Source organism: Phoca vitulina, unplaced genomic scaffold, assembly GCF_004348235.1.
Source record: "Phoca vitulina isolate PV1807 unplaced genomic scaffold, GSC_HSeal_1.0 scaffold21, whole genome shotgun sequence".
Taxonomy (NCBI): domain Eukaryota; kingdom Metazoa; phylum Chordata; class Mammalia; order Carnivora; family Phocidae; genus Phoca; species Phoca vitulina.
The window spans coordinates 3,843,234-3,860,865 of NW_022589724.1; the positions used below are offsets into that span (position 1 = coordinate 3,843,234).

Genomic DNA, 17,632 nt, shown 5'->3' on the forward strand with positions numbered 1-17,632 from the left:
AGAATTTATATGATGATTCACTTGGAGATTTGAATTTGAAGTCCAAATTGAGTAGGTGAACAGTCTCACTCATAATTAAAGAAACACAAATAAAAATAACAAAAATAATACAGTGTTTTAATTTCAGAGTGTCAAGGATTAAAAAGTTACATACTACCCTGGTTAAGAAATGTAAATAAATGTAACCACTTAGAATGTGATATGGTAATGTCTAACAAAATTAAAAGGCATATATCCATTTACTTAGCATATTCCCTTTATGCCAATACATTTATGCAAGTTTGAAAAACATACGTAGAAGAACATTATATCATTGTATGTAATGGCAAAAATGGGATGAAACCTACTATCCAGCAATAGTAGGCCATTTTTATAAGCTCTGGTATATGCACACAATTGAATCTAATTAAATCATTAAAAAGGTTGAGACAGAGATAGGTGCACAGATGTTGAATACTCTCCAAGATATATTGCTAAGATATAGCATGCTGGCATTTGTATAAATGTGCAGGATACATGTGTAAATTGTATGTATGCCTGTCTATGCATAGAAAACTCCCGGAAGAATAAATAAGTTATTGTTAACCGGGGTTACATCTGAAGAGTGGACTGTGAGTTGAGGTAGGGGAAGCAGGAAAAAGGGACTTGCTTTATGACAGATTATGCTCATGAGTTACTTCTGTGATTAAAAATGTTTTAATAAAAAGCTTTAAAATTCATATGCTTTTTGATCCAGCAATAAAGCTGAATTAATTTTATGGAAATAATTATGTATGTCTGAAAAGCCCTGGACCTAAGATATTCCTTCGGCTTTGTTAACAGTTGTAAAGATCTAAACATGATGTAAGTGATCAGCCACAGAAGATGGGTTAGACAAATTACAGTGCATTATTAAAAATCATGTGGTGAGAGAATATTCATGCTATATTGTTAGACGATGCCCCCCCCCCAAGAAAGTGTGTGTAGCATAACTCAAATATCTGAAATGTGATATAACTCATGGTGGGATAATAGATGAATTTTATTTTCTCCTTTTTAAAATCTATTTCCTAAGTGCTCTCCAAAGAACAGGTATTACTGTTATTTAAAATGAATGAATGAGGGCGCCTGGGTGGCTCAGCCATTAAGCGTCTGCCTTTGACTCAGGTCATGATCCCAGGGTCCTGGGATCGAGTCCCACATCGGGCTCCCTGCTCGGCAGGAAGCCTGCTTCTCCCTCTCCCACTCCCCCTGCTTGTGTTCCTGCTCTCGCTGTCTCTCTCTCTGTCAAATAAATAAATAAAATCTTTAATAAAATAAAATAAAATAAAATAAAATGAATGAATGAGGGGTGCCTGGGTAGCTCAGTTGGTTAAGCGACTGACTCTTGGTTTCAACTCAGGTCATGATCTCAGGCTCATGGAAACAGCCCCGTGCCAGGCTCTGTGCTCAGAGTCTGCTTCAGATTCTCTCTCCCTCTCCCTCCTGCTCTCATTCTTTTCCTCAAATAAATAAATAAATAAATAAATAAAATCTTTTAAAAAAAAAATCCGATTCCATACTTTCATAACTCAGTTCTATTTTCTTGGTTCAGTAATACTACTATTTCTTGGCTTATACATAATAGAATTCCTGTATATTGATGCATTTGTAAGACCCTATATATTTAGCAGTCAGAGCCTTTAAAAAAATATTTTAGAGCTTGTGTGAAGATTTGGAGGACAATAGTTTTCTGTTTATCCCTGTCTTCATACCTAAACAATGTTAAATGATCAATGTAATTTGATATAGCTTGTCAATATTCTGTCAGTGCTAGTCTGGCATTTTATAGATTTTACTTATTTTGGTAAAATAGATTAAAGCAATGTCAATTACTTGGTGAAAATTTCAGGTGTCAGGTGGTAAAACCTTAATCGCACAATTCTAAAGAGCATACATTATGATTTTCTGACTCTTACCACAGAGCAGTGCTGACACAAGCTTCTCTCTGCATGACCTGATCAAACCATATCATTGAAGGCATTCACCAACCTGACCCACCACTGACAAGGAGACAGTTAGAAGGGCACCGAAATATTAGAAAGTCTTTGTAGTAGAAGAATGGAGTTTATGCTCTCAGATACCAATACTTTAAAATAAATACAGCTTGGCTTCATAGCTTCTCCCTCCCCAACTCCCAAATGTGTACTTTATTTAAACAAATTTGAGCTCAGAGGATCATTTAGCATTTCTCTTCCCTACACATGCTATCAACAGGCGTACATGTTGATGGATAATCGTACTTAAAGACAATGCAGTTTTACAATCCTATTTCAACACCCTTCCTGTTTGTTAGCTTAACGCCGAGTTTATCCATCATACCCCAGAAGCATTCAGAGTCTTAAAGACAACTTTTCAGATGCTATCATTTTTGTATTACATTGTGAAGCATATACATATGTGTTTTTATATATATTTACACATAGAGGCAACACTTAACTCCACACATAGACTTCAAAAGGGAGTAGAGACTGAAGTAAAAGCCCACCTCATAAATAACACATGGAGCTGCGATTGCCTGTTTATGCAGTTCTTACCCACTTCGGATGGGTTCATTAGTCACAGAGATGCAATTTTGGATTTTAGGAGTTTGGCTACTGTTCCCACTAAAAATAGCCCAGATTAACAGCTTCAAATGCAAGCAGTATCCTTAGCAGTAATTTGAGTGCTTTAGTACAGATACTCTCTTCCTGCACGGAATCATTTTCTCTCCCTGGCAAGCCTAACCCATGAATCGCTACTTGGTCACCCCCAGCCGTGCAGAGCTGAGCCTGACGGTTTCTGTCCAGTCCTTCACACTGTGGGGGAAATGTGGGAGCAAGGAATGCTGAGGGTGCACTTTTATTCGTCCTCATCGAGGCAGGAAGTGGTGCTGGCAACTGTCTGACAGCAGAACATCTGAGCGGGTATGTGAAAACTTCATCCTCACACTGTTCCTTGCCAGATGCTAGCGCATGCTTATTTGTTTATCATTCTTGTTGAAATAAATTCAGCAGAAACAAGTCTGTATCGGTTCACATGGGCTGATGCAGAAAACTGACCTCACCATTCAGATGTCTGCCTCAAATATTTGGATATCTGCAATGAACCTGGTTTGGGGCTTGGAAGATGGATCCTTTCCTCTAGATTTTTACTTCTTCTGGGAGCTGACAAATCCATAGAGATATGACTAAATATTTGTTGAGACAGTTATATATGCCTGGAAACTTCAAGCTTGACTGTTTTTTAGATAGGGACATTCAAGTTTAGGAGGTGCTAGAATGATAATCAGAAATGGGAGAGGAGGTGATAAGAATTTTATTCTTTTGCTGAATCCTTAAGCATTTTAATGCTTCTTTCCATAAAGGATATTTTAGTAGCCTCCAGTGAGAATCCTGAGTATTGGTTCTGATTTACTCAAATCAAAACAGTACTAAACCAAACCTAAACAAAACCAGGTCAGTGTTTTTGTACATTTTTGCCTTCGTATTCTATAAGTGATGTTGGGTCTTTAGAGAAGCAGCAAGAAAGTGATATGAGTAAGGGATATGTGACTATCATTTATGTTTTTAATTTTTCTGCAGGAAATGGATCACTCACTTTCCTATCAGATGAACTAGCAAATTTATCATCCCAAGATCTTTACAAATCAGAATTCAAATGTATCCATGGAACCCCAATTTGCATTCCTAATGGGAATTTTTTATAACTTCTTAAATATGCCAGTATTCAGTGTGCTTGGGGGGAAATTTGGTGGTGGTAAGAAAGAACAGCAAAAAATCAGACTCCATCTTATGCTGACACTGAAGCTTTTTCACATGCAAAAAAAAGCAAAAACCAAAATGAAAAAAATAAAAAAAGCAATCAAGCCCCTGGACTGTTGGCAGACAAATGCACTTTTTTTTTTTTCACAAAAAACTTAAAAAAGTAATTTGCATATTTCTGCAGAAACTCCAGCCTCTGTGGCCCTTTTGGTTCTGTGGCAGAATTGCAGAGAGGTCTCTGCCCATCGGCAATGGAAGGCAGGCACGGAAGGGTGAGCTTCAGAGGCTTTGGAGGAGAGCAGGTCCTGGAACCTGGAGCAGATCTCTTACTAGAAGGGGGGAGGAGGCCCGACTGGAGGAGGAGAAAGAGGCAGTGGCAGGGGAGGGAAGTGAGATGACAGACATGGGGACAGTTTGGGTGGCCACATAGGGGGTCAGGTAAGGAGCGATGGAGGTGTCCTAAAAAGTGGACAGGAGTCTGAAAATAGGAATTTTGACAAAATCAGCAAGGGAGACAGCATCGAGACCCAGGGTTCAGAGTCTGGCAATGGCCCCAGTGAAATGAAGTGCCCTGCGCACTCCTAGGAGGTGGCTTTCTTCTTTCCAAATGGAGCTTCAGGAGCCTAAACATTGATATATATCTAGGCTGCAAGGCTGATTCACACAGAGGATCAGCAACCTGCATAAATTTAGCCTACGAGGGTGGTTGTGATAGTTGTGGAAATGGTGACTGATTTCAATTATGCAATTATTTATCAAGTGCTCTTCCATTGGCCAAACACTTGGAGCTACAATAATAAACAAAATAGACATGGTCTCATCATACTTTCCCATTTTACTTTTAAAACAAATTGCCCATTGAGGTTGAAGGATGTGTCTTTTCCTCCCTTAGAGAATAAAAGAGAGGGCAAGGAATCCAACTTAGGAAAAATCAGAGATGTAAGAGACATAAAAAAATATATTGCATAATAGCCTTTTTAACAACCATGACTTAAGATCCAATGGTGAAATACGCATTTATGCCATATGTATGTGTACATTATGCTTCTTATCATATAAGGTGAATGTACGCTTAGCTGCATCTCATCTTAATGAGAGGGATTTCTTGCTTCCCTTATCCTTGTAGAATTCCCTCAGATTTAGCTAGGAGAGATAATAACAGCACCAATAATAGTAAGTCACTCGGTTAAGGCTGTTCACGTTTTGCTGAGTCCTCTTACTACTTAACAGTGACTCTTGGACTTTATTCAAGTCCTTCCAGTTTTCCGGAGAACAAGAAGGAAGTTTTTGTAGAAGCATGAAACTTTGAAGATTCTTGAGGAATGACCACAAATCCCAATGTGGCTTTGTGGCTAAATGTCAATATCATCTAGACGATCCAGTAGATAGCGCTGGAACACTTCCTGTCTGTTAGGCAGGCAGGCAGGAAAAAACGTGCTTAAGAGTGCAGGCTCTGATATCAGATGCGTGAAAACCTTAGGCAGGTTATTTAATCTCTAAAGCATCAGTTTCCTTCTATTTAAATGGAGATGATATGAACACCTCCTTCCATAGTTAGTTGTGAGGATCAGAAGGCATCACGTACCTGCATGGAGCCTGGCCCATCAGGAGCACTCAATAAACATGACCTAATCTTACCAGTATTCTCATCCTCACATTAGTTGTCTGATTCCCTCTTCTTAAGTAAGTGGGGCCCTAGAATATGGGGGGTTTCCTGCCCAAAGGCTATTTGTCCAGTGTTGTCAAGACAAATGTTAGGTCAGCAATGGTTTCCAGGGGGAAGTTTCGAGGAGCAATCTAGATGGCAGCCAACGGGCAAAAGATCAAATGTTCAGAGTAGAAGGTAGAAGCTTATCCAGAGAAATTACCCAAGTAATTTGACAGTGTAGCTGTAACAGTTTTGATTTGCTACTAACATCCTAGGACATGGATAGGCAAGAAGCCAATAAAGGCAAGCATGACCTGCCCTGGGCAATAACATTCAAGAATTTTAAATGCCACTTCACAGAAGGGACAGAGGTGCTACTGGTTGGGTTCTGGGGATCCTGGTTTAGTGGGGCTGATATGAGGAAGCTAAAGAGAAAGAACGTAACTGTCTGAGATAGAATGTGTCTGAAGTCATACTCTATAGGCCAAATTTGCTTTCCTGGAAACAGGGTTTAGAGGGAGAGCTGAGTAAATGGAACAAGAGATGAAGAGAAGTTGAGGAGAGTGAAGCACAGAAGATCCAGGATTTGTCCCATGAACTGGGAAGGGATGCCTGGAACTCTCTCTCTCTCTCTCTCTGTCTGGATTCTGGCTATATATTCTTTGAGATGATGATGCATCTTCAGCTGGACCAGAAGATGATAGAGAGCAAAGAGCGAGGCTGTAAGGAAGGTAGGGGAAAGACCATGAAGCCTACTCCAGACCATGCAAAGGGCTTCAAGCTTATAGACAATGGAAAGCCATAAAAATTCTTTTTTCTTTTTCTTTTTAAATAAGCAAGCAGTATGGTGAGACTTCTGTCTCAGGAAGACCACCCTTAAATGCTGCTTCTTATCCCCACAGTCTTAATTAATTGCTTCCTCCTCATTTCCACATGGCTTGGCTCTCGTCACATCACGTTATTTTTTTCCATTACTGTCTTCACCTTCCATTTGTGAAATCCCTTGAAGGTAGACCCTGTGTCTTAGACTTTGCCTTCAGAAAAAGGGATAAGGACATGAAGATTGAAGATAAAGTACAGATTTGGTTGACATCTCATGAAAAGTTTGTGTCCAGAAACTCCTGAAGGGCTTGGGGCTCAGGTAGTGAGTTACTTATCTTTTTCTACGTTAGAATGGTGCCCTGGGGAATGGGTCAGCTATAATTTGCCATGAAATACCGGAAGCTTCCTGAGAGTCCTTTTTCTCTGACCTTTTTCAATTTGTCTTCCCAGGCTTACCATGTGCTTGTACATAGCACTTAGCATGTGTTTAGTTAAAAAAAAAAAAAAAAAAAAAAGGCTGGTACCTCTTCTTTGAAGGGCGACCTAAGTTGGGGCATTCAGAGTGGTGCTTTCCTCCATGTTATGGTATCCTTGGTGGTATGGGCTTTGGCAATGTGGAAGCCCAACCTGGTCTCCAGGGAGATGCTTATAGTGAAACCATTTCATATTGCACGTCCAGTGCTGAAGAGCAAACCCTGGCCAGCAGAGGGTAGCAGAGGGCTACAGAGCAAGGTCAAGCTTCTCCTAAAGGAACTTCCTTCTGGAGGTCATTGAACTACCAGATGTCTCTGAAAGGAGAACAGAGTTGACAGGGAGAGTTCTTAGGCAACCAAGAAAAGCCAGTAGCCCCTTGGGGGAAGGTTGGGCTGTAGAGAAATTGAGGAGCTGTCCCCCTGATAAGCCTGAAATAGTTTGGGGACCGCCAAAAGGAAACTAGGAACTTTGAGTGTGTGGAGAAAGGACCAGCCTAGCACCATTACACAATCCCTTTGCCTTCTGCAAACCAGAGTTTTTGGTGAGTAGATGAGACACGGTTTCTAGAGGACCTCAAAGGGAACCTCAGTTAGTCTTTAAGCCTTTAACTTGCTTACAGAATGCAGTGGCTCTGAGCTCTGGAAAAAGCCTCTGTCCATCCTCTTCTCCAAAACCCTCTCCACCTAAATCACCCATTTCTGTCTCATCTGTTTGTTCTACAACCGGCTGTGGATGTAAAAACTCAGGTTTTCATTGGCTACACAGCAGCCTCACTGTGGCCATCCAGCCTCAGTTTACTGTCATGACTAACAGAATTTAGGAGTTGTCCCTCCCTACTTTTATTTTGCTTTATTGAGTTTTCGCTTAGTGGCTAAGAGAGATCTCTGGGTTCTTTCTGGTGGCAAGTTTAAGTCCCACATTTTCACATCTAAAGTAGTAGTCCAGCTTCCTCTTATATGGCTTCCCAGGACAAAAAGGATATTTTTTATACATACAATAATAAAAATAATCATTTGCAAAGTGTGAGAAAGAGATGTGGAACGAAATCTTCTCAATCTCGCACAATTTCTTCTTTTTTTTTTTCACCCTACCTATAATAGCCAGTGGAATCAATTGTTGTGAGTTCCTATTGTTGGCCTTGATGGTTAGGGTTACTGACAGAATTTGTGACTTATTTAAAAGAGAGAATGTTTGGATGTTCTATTAATTTTCCCGAAGTTCATTGGCTAATGTAGCTTATCAATGTCTTTATGTTTTTATCATCTAAGTGTACTAATTCTCAAAGAAACATCATGAATATCCTTACTGGTTTGAGCCTCATTGACTGGTAAGTTGTCTTTCTAAATGACTTACCCTTGCCCTTCTTTCCATAGTCGGTCAGTAGCTCGTGCTAATGAATGAATGGAGGGGCGAGTGCCTATTATATAATCAGCACCATCCCTTCTTTTATCTTAGGACCACACCATTTCTTCAGTTGAACAAAGGAAATAGTTACCATCCTATTCTTCCCTCTTTCAATAGTTGTAAGTGTGGGGTCATCACCAAAGGAAAGGTTTGAGGATCAGTTAGCTCAGTTACCAACCCACTTGGCTTCAGAATCTCTGAGCCCTGGGAGAGAATACAACCTAAGGAGCCCCTCTGTTCTGTTATATCCAGGATTTAGTGGCTCTTTCATCTCATCATCCCAATCACATCTTTGGTGTTGGGCATACTGGAATTATTCTTGGTGGCTTAAAGGACAGAATCAGAATCCATCAGTTGGTAATTATTACAGGGGGACACATTTGGGCCCAGTTTAAAGAGGCATTTTCTAACAGTTGAACCTGCACAAAGACAGATGGGACAGATTCACAAGGGGGCAAACTCCAATCACTGGGGTGTAGGCAGAGGCTGGAAGGCCACTTATCAACACTGGTTCTCTCTGATACTCAGATTGTTTTTAAAGTCTTTTATAGCATTTGGGACACAATGATTGTGGCCTTCTAGAATGGGTTTCTTACAAGTCCTGACTGATGCTTGAGCCTTAGCCAGAGGAATGGTGCAATACATCTTAGAAACAGTATTTAGGGACGCCAGGTGGCTCAGTTCGTTGGGCGTCTGCCTTTGGCTCAGGTCATGATCCCAGGGTCCTGGGATCGAGTCCCATATCAGGCTCCCTGCTCAGCCAGGAGCCTGCTTCTCCCTCTGCTCCTCCCCCTGCTCATGCTCTTTCTCTCTTTCAAATAAATAAATTAAATATTTTTTTTAAAAAAGAAACAGTATTTAGCTTCTTTTTACCTACACAGAATAAATTTGCATTTTTTGAACTCCTATATACCAGATACTGTGCCAGGCATTCTATGTCTTTTAATCCTCACAACAACCCCACTAGGCAAGGTGTATTTTCATTCCACAGGGAAGGCAGCTGAGACTCAAGAGGGTTTAAGTCACCTAAGTTCACATCATAGCTGAGCCCAAATTCAGAGCCAGATCTGTCTGAAGGTCTGTCTTTTCAACACACCAGGCTGCCTTTAATAAAGAATTGAAAGCTATGCTTGCCAAAGTTCTGGCCTTCTGAGTATATCATGCATTTCAGTCACAAGTAACAACATTTACAACAGTAATTTGTGATCAAGGAACAGTTTGTCATTTTTTTATACATGACTGCAGGGTACACACAGCTCAGCTTCGTTTTCCGTTCACCTCAGAACATGGGTCCAGCCTGTCGGTTCTCACAGCCTGTGGCAGCAAGTGGAGGGAATGGGGTGCTCAGGGAAGGTGAAATATAATTGACTGCCTTAGATTTATAGGAGTCACAAGATTTGTATAACTGGTTATGCTTTGAGAATTGAGTGTGGGCAAGTGCAAACAATGAATTCTTTCAGAAGGTAGCAGCTCACACCCTTGCTGATCCTAGCTAAGTCTGTCTCTTTTAGATAAAGGATAATATGTACTAGGCAAGCTGTTTGAAGAATGATTACAAACAGGACCATCCCAGTGTGGCTAAGTAATTCCACTAATTTGTACTTTAAAGAGCCAAGAGCCCAGAGTCATCCCAAGGACCATGGACATAGCATTTCCCAGTGCTATCTGCAAAGCTGGAGCACATCCAAACAGTCAGCCTTCTGATATTTATTGCCTTTATATAAAAACAGACATTGAAACTTGCTTTGTATTCATTTGTTTTCCAGGTTAGCTCTTGCAATTTGCTTTGAATGTGCATAGGGGGATTTTACAGAAGTAGCATCTGAGCCATAACAAGGAATCTTATCTGGCAGTCTTCCCTGATCTGTCACTGAAGGCTAATCTCACCACAGGAACACTGTCGTACATCATAAAGATGTATACCCTTTCCAAGCATTTTAAAACCTGTTCGTCTTCCCTTTGTTGCACAAACACTGACATTGTCTACAACTGTTGGTTTTCATAATATTACTAGCAATCAGTTAATTGCACTCACTATATGCCCAGCATTGTTCTAAGAGCTTTTCATCTCAAAACAACTTTGTGATGATTCTCATTTCACAGAGGTACAAACTACATCAAGCTTATTTTTTCTTCCTTAATAGGCTAGGAAAAAAAAAAAACAAGTTGAAATAAAAATCCCTGCAAGCTTGAAAGTGAATATTCAATTTAAAACACAACACAACAGGGGCACCTGGGTGGGCTCAGTCAGTTAAGCCTCTGACTCTTGATTTTGGCTCTGGTCATGATCTCAGGGTCATGGGATGGAGCTCTGCACTGGGCGTGAGGCCTGCTTGGGATTCTCTCTTTCCCTCTCCCTCAGTCCCTCCCTACTCCCCTATTCATGTGCACACACCAGCTCTCTCTCTAAAAAAATAAAATAAGTAAAAAAACACAACACAACAAAAACAGTTTCAAAGAAATATATTCTAGAAGTTATTTGTAGAGTCATATCTTCAAACTAGTTATATCTCATTTCAATCTTGCTTAATAATTTCTGTAGCTAATCAGAATGAACAGATCCTCTTAATTAAATATATTGTGAGACAGTTGGTATCTCTATGAAAAAGTAGCCTGTTTGAAAACTGACCCAGGGTAAAGTCTGAATTGGAGTTGTTGCCTTTGTGTGCTCCTTCCATCTCCATGAACCCTTAACCCCTCTTCCTTCTAATACCTAGTTGGCACCTGGTTACTCTCAAAGACTGCTGGCTATCAGGTCTGTCCGTGGATGCTAGACCAGTTTTTTCTATATATGTTTCCAGAATTGCAAATAGTGACATTTAATATAATTGGCTTTGTCTTAAGTGCAATGTTTTAGGGCCTCATAATAGCATTCTGTCCTTTAGACCTGAATTTAGTTTCAATATGATAGATTCACCTGGGCTTATGTCAAGGTATTGGTGTTCCTGAAGCCCCTCAAAGACTTTGTTGTGGAGGGTTCCTTCTATAAGCCCTATAAGCAAAATCAATGTATCCGTATATTTTCAAAACTCTAAATAGGTTTCCATGCTCTAAAATTGAGACCAAACATTATAAATCTGGAAGTCCTTCCAAATGAGGAATGCTTAAGTCGGTTCCAAGGCATTTAAGACACTAAGAAGTAGAACATCTTCACAGTGAGGCCTCCAAGCTTTGAGATCAGACAGCCGTGGTCTGGTCCTGCCAAGAAGGGCAAATGTGGGTTGCCATCAATGTAGTGTGTCCAGTGATGGATGGGTGCTCATGAGATAGCAGGGGGTCCTCGGGGAGGGATGGGTATGAGTGGAGTGATAGCAAGTTGATAGTTGGAGGATCATTTCAAAGAGGGTCAGCAAGAAGTAGGGAGAGAGAGAAAGAAGAATGGAACCACATCAGACATGTTGCAGGGGATACTGGGCTGGGGCGCAGATGGTGATTAAGGTTGACAGAATGTCTAGAAAGAGTAGTTCAGGGATTTTTATGGGGATCTAGAAAAGAATAAGCACTTCGGGATAGTGAGAAGTTTCTTTGAGAACCTGGGTGCTGTGTCTGGAGATATATTTAAAGAAAAAACTGGGACCTCTAGTATTGAAGAACCAAAAGTTCTATGGCTTACATGGAACAACAATCAGAACATCCAGTTGTAGAGAAATTCCAAAGAAAATAAACCTCACTGGAATCATGATTCTTCCCAGCCTTATCCCTATAGCTTTTTTTTTTTTTTTAAATCAAAGAAGCTCTTTCTTTTTTTTAAAAGGATGAATGCTTTTTTTTAAGTGACTAGAAATCATTTTTCCTTGGAGATGTAATTATGATCTTATCTACTTGTTCCAAATCTTTGTATCATTTGAGTCAATCTATGGCAGACAGTTTACCAAATGCCAAACTCAGTTTCCAATTGCAGCTCTGAAGGCGTGGTAAACTTACACTTCCTTAAAAGCAACAAGTGGATATTGCATTTGGCACTCAGCTGAGTACAAGGGTGGCATTGGTTCTGTTGATGTGCCCAAGTTAATAGGTGCTATCTTTCAAAATATGTAGGTAATAATTCATTTCTTTAACTAAATCCATGCTTTTTGCAGTGTTGATATACTTCTCTGATGAAAACTTTGGAAGGAGATGATTTCATAGTACTCTATCTTATGGTTGGACGTGGCCATTTACATTATAACCCCCTGTTATGAGGAACAGAGAGGTTACATAACTGACCCAAGTCAACCCAGTCAATAGAAGATTCTGAAACACCATCTCTTTCTTCTAACAATACAAATCCTGTTGTTCTCTCAAGGTTGCTGCAAAATTGATCTATTCCCAGAAGCTAAATCTGACTATCCTTAGTAATGCTATATTCTTATATTCCTCCTTTAACTCATTTTCTATCATACTTAGGTATCTTAGCCTATCTTATCATATTAATCCGTCTTATATTTTCATATTTCGTAGATAGAGATCTGCAACTGTACTAAAGGCAACTACTATACTAAGCTGTAACTGCTTCACTGGTTTCCCCAGGGGAACTGAGAACTCTGCAGGGTAGAGACCCTCGTCCTCCAACTCCTCAATGTCCAGTGCCCTCTTGCACAGTGCACAGCATGCCATAGGGGCCCAAGACATCTTCGCTGGAAATTGAAAAGACTGACCATACGAAATGTTGGCCAAGACATGGAGCAGCTAAACTCTCATTTGCTGCTGGTGAGAATGTAAAATGGTACAGGCCACTTTAGAAAACAGTTTGGAAGTTTTAAAAAAATTTTTTTTAAGTTCAACATACATCTAGCATTTGATCCAACCATTCTATTCCTAGTTATTTATCCAAGAGAAATGAAAGCATATATTCACACAAAGACTTGTACACAAATATTCCTAGCAGCTTTATTTGTAATAGTCCAAAACTTGAAGCAACCCAAATATGTACAGGCGAATTGATAAACAAATCATGGTATAGCCATACAATGGAGTACCACTTGCCATTAAAAAGAACAGACTATGGATACACACAGCGTGAATAAATCTCAGAATAATTATACTGAATGCAAAGCCAGACAAGAAAGGAGTACCTACTGTATAATTCCATTTATATAAAATTCTAGGAAATACAAACTCATGTACAGTGACAACATAGTAGTTGCCTAGGGATGGGAAGGCAAGAGGGGTAGGTTTTAAAAGCCATGAGGAAACTGTTTGGAGTGATGGATATGCTCATTATTTTGATTATGGTGATGGTTTCATGGGTATATACATATGTCAAAAGTCATCAAATTTACATTTTAAATATGTTCTGTTTATTGTCAATTATACCTCACAAAGCTGAAGAAAATAACAAAAGAATACTGAAACTATTCTGCATACACCACTTTCCCTTCAGTGTCCCACTGCCTCCATGTTTCCATGGTGAGAAGCTTTCTCTTTGAGACCAGCATGCAGGAGCACTGAGCAGATTGGGAGCACTTAGGTCAGACAGAGCACTTAGGTCAGAATCTTGATGTGATCCAAGATTTGCTTCTTAGGAGCTACATAACCCTTGGGCAAGTTCCTCCGTGTCCCTAGACCTCAGTCTCCTCTTCTATAAAATGGAACTAATAATATACCAACCTCACAGGAATGTTATAAAAATTAAATTAGATAAAAGACTGGCATAAATGGTAGCCATTATAGGTTCCATATTGTGAAGGATCTTTTTTTTTGTTTGTTTTAATGAGACACACATTTATTGAGAACTTTCTCAGCTTGGTTTAATTCTTGCTGATTCTCAACCAATTACTGAGAATAAAGCAATTAGCAAAGAGAGAGCAGACTATACTTGAAAATATAAATAATACAAAATCACTTCTGGGCACCTATCCACTTAATTCTCCATCATTTGTGCTCAACTGAATTAGCAGCATATGTGTGTGTTCAGATGTTCCAAGTGGAGAATAGGATAATACAGAGCACGTGTATCGGGGGCAAAGTGGGAATTGATAAATTGAACAGCACTGAAAAGTACTTGGAAGAGTATGAGTTTTGGTTTAGACAGTCTGACTTTAAATGTGTTTAGCCACTTAACTGTTTATACATGAAGCCCTGGATGGGTTAAACTTCTAAGGTCCTCTGTTTACATATCTGTAAAATATAGATAACACTTCATACATCATAAATTTATTGTGACACATATTCATATTAATTTTAGAAATAATTTTAAGGATTAATATGTGGGTAATGGCTCCCATTCCCCTTCTTATTCTGGATAAGGCCAACTGTGCATGTACTAATGATAAACACATTATTTAACCAGAACTTCATGGTATTTAAAAAAAACTATTAAAATGCTCTTGTAAACTCATTCTGGAATAACTGTGTGTTTGTGTAAATGAGACGACCTGATCTCTCAAATCCTTCCATTGATTTTTCGAGAAGAGTATTTTGTCACATTAAAAACTAAGTGCAGGAAGACAGCTAAAGCAATAACTTTGCTTCAAAGAAGTGAAGGCAGGTGTGGAAACCAAGCTTCTAATTCCTAAGGCAAGCACTGTTCCCAGGCCCAGGTGTATCTGTTCAGGGCCATCAGCTTTAAAGGGACCACCTGAGAGGCAGCGGGACTCAGTAGCTCTGTTAGAGAGGCGAGGGCAGAGAGCAGGCTAGAGGGAGCAAGGCTGCGGACTCTTCTGTAGACAAGAAGCTGTTTGGTTCTGTTGAATGTTCTTTCTCTTGCTCTCTCTGACGTTGGCATCAGCTCATGGGTATGAAAGCTTTGCCACCACTTGCCTTCTTTTTCTTAGCTCACTTTCCATGGAGTCTTGAAAGTTTGAGAAAGGTACACATTCTAACCTGATTTTGTAGATGGGGAGCTGAGTCCTAGAGAAACAGGTAGTGAAGAACTTTGCTTTGAAAGAAACTTTTAGCAAAGAGACTAAAACTGTTGACTCAATACTCACATTACCTGGGCTCAGGTTTTATCTCTGCCACTTACTAGTTGTGTGATCTGGGACAAGTCACTCAACCTCACTTTGGGTTAGTTTCCCCATCTGTAAAATGCTGATAAGAATAGTACCTACCTCATAGGGTTGTTGACAGAATGCTAGGATTTAAAGTGCTCAGAATAGAACCTTGCTAATAAGAAGTACTATATCCATGTTGATTATTGGTTTTGAACCTTTGCTTGGGAGGTTTCATAAGAAAAGATTTGGTGTAATGGGATTATTCTGGCTCTCCATAACTATATTCCTTCTAGACTATTTGGCTGGTAGTGTCTTATGACATTGTAGTCATAATTTTAAGACAGATAAAGGTTAATCAACACTGCCCTAAAAGTGAGCAGGACACAAGTTTCTAAAAAATGCACGAGGGAATTCTAGTACTTAGGTGGGGGTTTTGAGGGTTTTGGGGTTCCCCCCAATGTCTGGAACTTTCTTAGGTCTTGAATGATTACACAAGGATTATGGTACATGTTATCTCCTGTCTCTAAGTTTGGCCACCAGGTAGATGCAATCATGCTACAGAACTATGCAACTGAATTCGAGTTTAGCTGTAATGTAAATCCCTTGGGATCAGGCTTCAATTAGAAAAGTTCTAGGGGCACCTGGGTGGCTCAGTTGTTAAGCATCTGCCTTCGGCTCAGGTCATGATCCCAGAGTCGTGGGATTGAGCCCCGCATCGGGCTCCCTGCTCCGCGGGAAGCCTGCTTCTCCCTCTCCCACTCCCCCTGCTTATGTTCCCTCTCTCACTGTGTCTCTCCCTGTCAAATAAATAAATCTTAAAAAAAAAAAAAGTTCTAGAAAGATAGACTTGAGAAACAGTCTTAGCAGTAACAAGAGTTACTTACAGGTATTTGAAATGCCAGCATGAATGAAACAGCATTAAAACTGTTAGGATAGAAATCATTTGGTGTGTAAAATGTTCTTTGCATTCTACATGCCTTGGCAAGCAGTTAAAAGACAGGAGAGTGTGCCTTACGTATCTACCGAATAGCCTCTTTCTCCAGGGACTTCCCCCATTTAAGTAGCTCCCCATCCTCTCATCTATTGTAGAAGGATGAATGGCCCCTTCTAGAGGGTACAATATCGCAGCTGTTTAATGATGCGTAATAACATGACTTAATAGAAGAAGCCAACAAGACCCCTTAGAAACAGCGAGGGAGAATGGGTAAGAAGTTAGCAGCCACTTACCTGTAGTAGAATTTGGCTGGTGTGTTGTGGGGAGGATTGTTTTGGTGGAATATGTAATAAGACTTCTAGAACTCCGACMGTTTGATATGTACTCTGCCTAGCTAACAAGAATAACAACACAGTTTAGGATGAAAGACTAAAATAGGCAGCAACAACAAGACCCAAGGCAGAAGTGAGAAAGAGGTGGAGAGTGTGCTCCACAGATGAGTGACTTCAAGGTCTGTCGGTAGGTAACACTGTCTGCTTAGAGGTGTCACAATGACACCTGGCAGGAATCTCATGAGAAAAGGATCCAAATGTCGAAGTTTCAGTCTGAAAGAAAATGACATTCCTGTATCCCTGCATAGGAGGGTCATGAGGAATGAAGAATTCTTTGAAAAGTAAATAAGCATTAATTACCAACTACAAAGGACCTGGCCTTCTCTTAGATGTTGTGAGGAAAGATGGGTCTCCTAGGAAAACCTAAGGGAATTCCCTCAGGCAACAGGGCAGATTCCAGTCTGAAAGTATTGGCTATCCTGTCTCGTGTTATTTAAATTATTAGCATCATCAATTCTTAGGCACTATGGGGGTTGACATAAACAATACAGCCATCATGTATTCAGCATCTACTCTGGGGTAGACATTTTGTGTGAGTTACCTTATTTAATTCTCATGATTTATGAAGTAGATATTATTGCCAGTTTGCAGATTAGAAAACTGAGGATCAGAGAGATTAAATGACACTTGCCAAAAATGACACTAAGTGGCAAATCTCACTACTTGTTAGACAGAATTGAACTCGGGTCAAAGCCTAAGTTCTTAACAATGATGGATTTTTCATAGCACAGAGTGAGCAAGAGGATTGTAGGTTGTGTATGGATGAGAATTTTTTTAAAGATTTGAGAGAGTGCACATGAGCACCAGCGCCGGGGTGGGGTGGGGGGGAGAGGGAGAAGCAGACTCCTCATTGAGCAGGGAGCCTGATGCAAGACTCAATCTCAGGACCCTGAGATCATGACCTGAGCTGAAAGCAGATATTTATTTATTTTTTTAAAGATTTTATTTATTTATTTGAGAGAGAGAATGAGATAGAGCATGAGAGGGGGGAGGGTCAAAGGGAGAAGCAGGCTCCCCGCTGAGCAGGGAGCCCGATGCGGGACTCGATCCTGGGACTCCAGGATCATGACCTGAGCCGAAGGCAGTCACCTAACCAACTGAGCCACCCAGGCGCCCCTGAAAGCAGATATTTAACTGACTGAGCCACCCAGGCACCCCATGGATGAGCATATTAAAACTTATATCTATTGAATAAGGATTAGACAAGAGTAAGTAAAGAACTTTCTAGCAGCAGGATGGAAGTGGGATAGCCACAAATAAGTATGTAAATAAACTGAAATTGG

At 40.2% G+C, this 17,632-nt stretch overlaps 1 protein-coding gene across 6 annotated transcripts in view; it reads left to right on the top strand.

Annotated features, from left to right (window-relative positions):
• PLPPR1 (phospholipid phosphatase related 1) overlaps positions 1–17,632 on the top strand; it is a 564,480-nt gene that overhangs the window by 396,607 nt on the left and 150,241 nt on the right. Inside the window, exon 1 of one of the 6 annotated variants that reach the window (XM_032418871.1) lies at positions 1,646–2,924. The exons of the other annotated variants lie outside the window; for them this stretch is intronic. The gene's annotated coding sequence lies outside the window, so the exon portion shown is untranslated. Of the gene's footprint in view, positions 1–1,645; positions 2,925–17,632 lie in introns of those variants that run through there. 6 annotated transcript variants of the gene reach the window in all.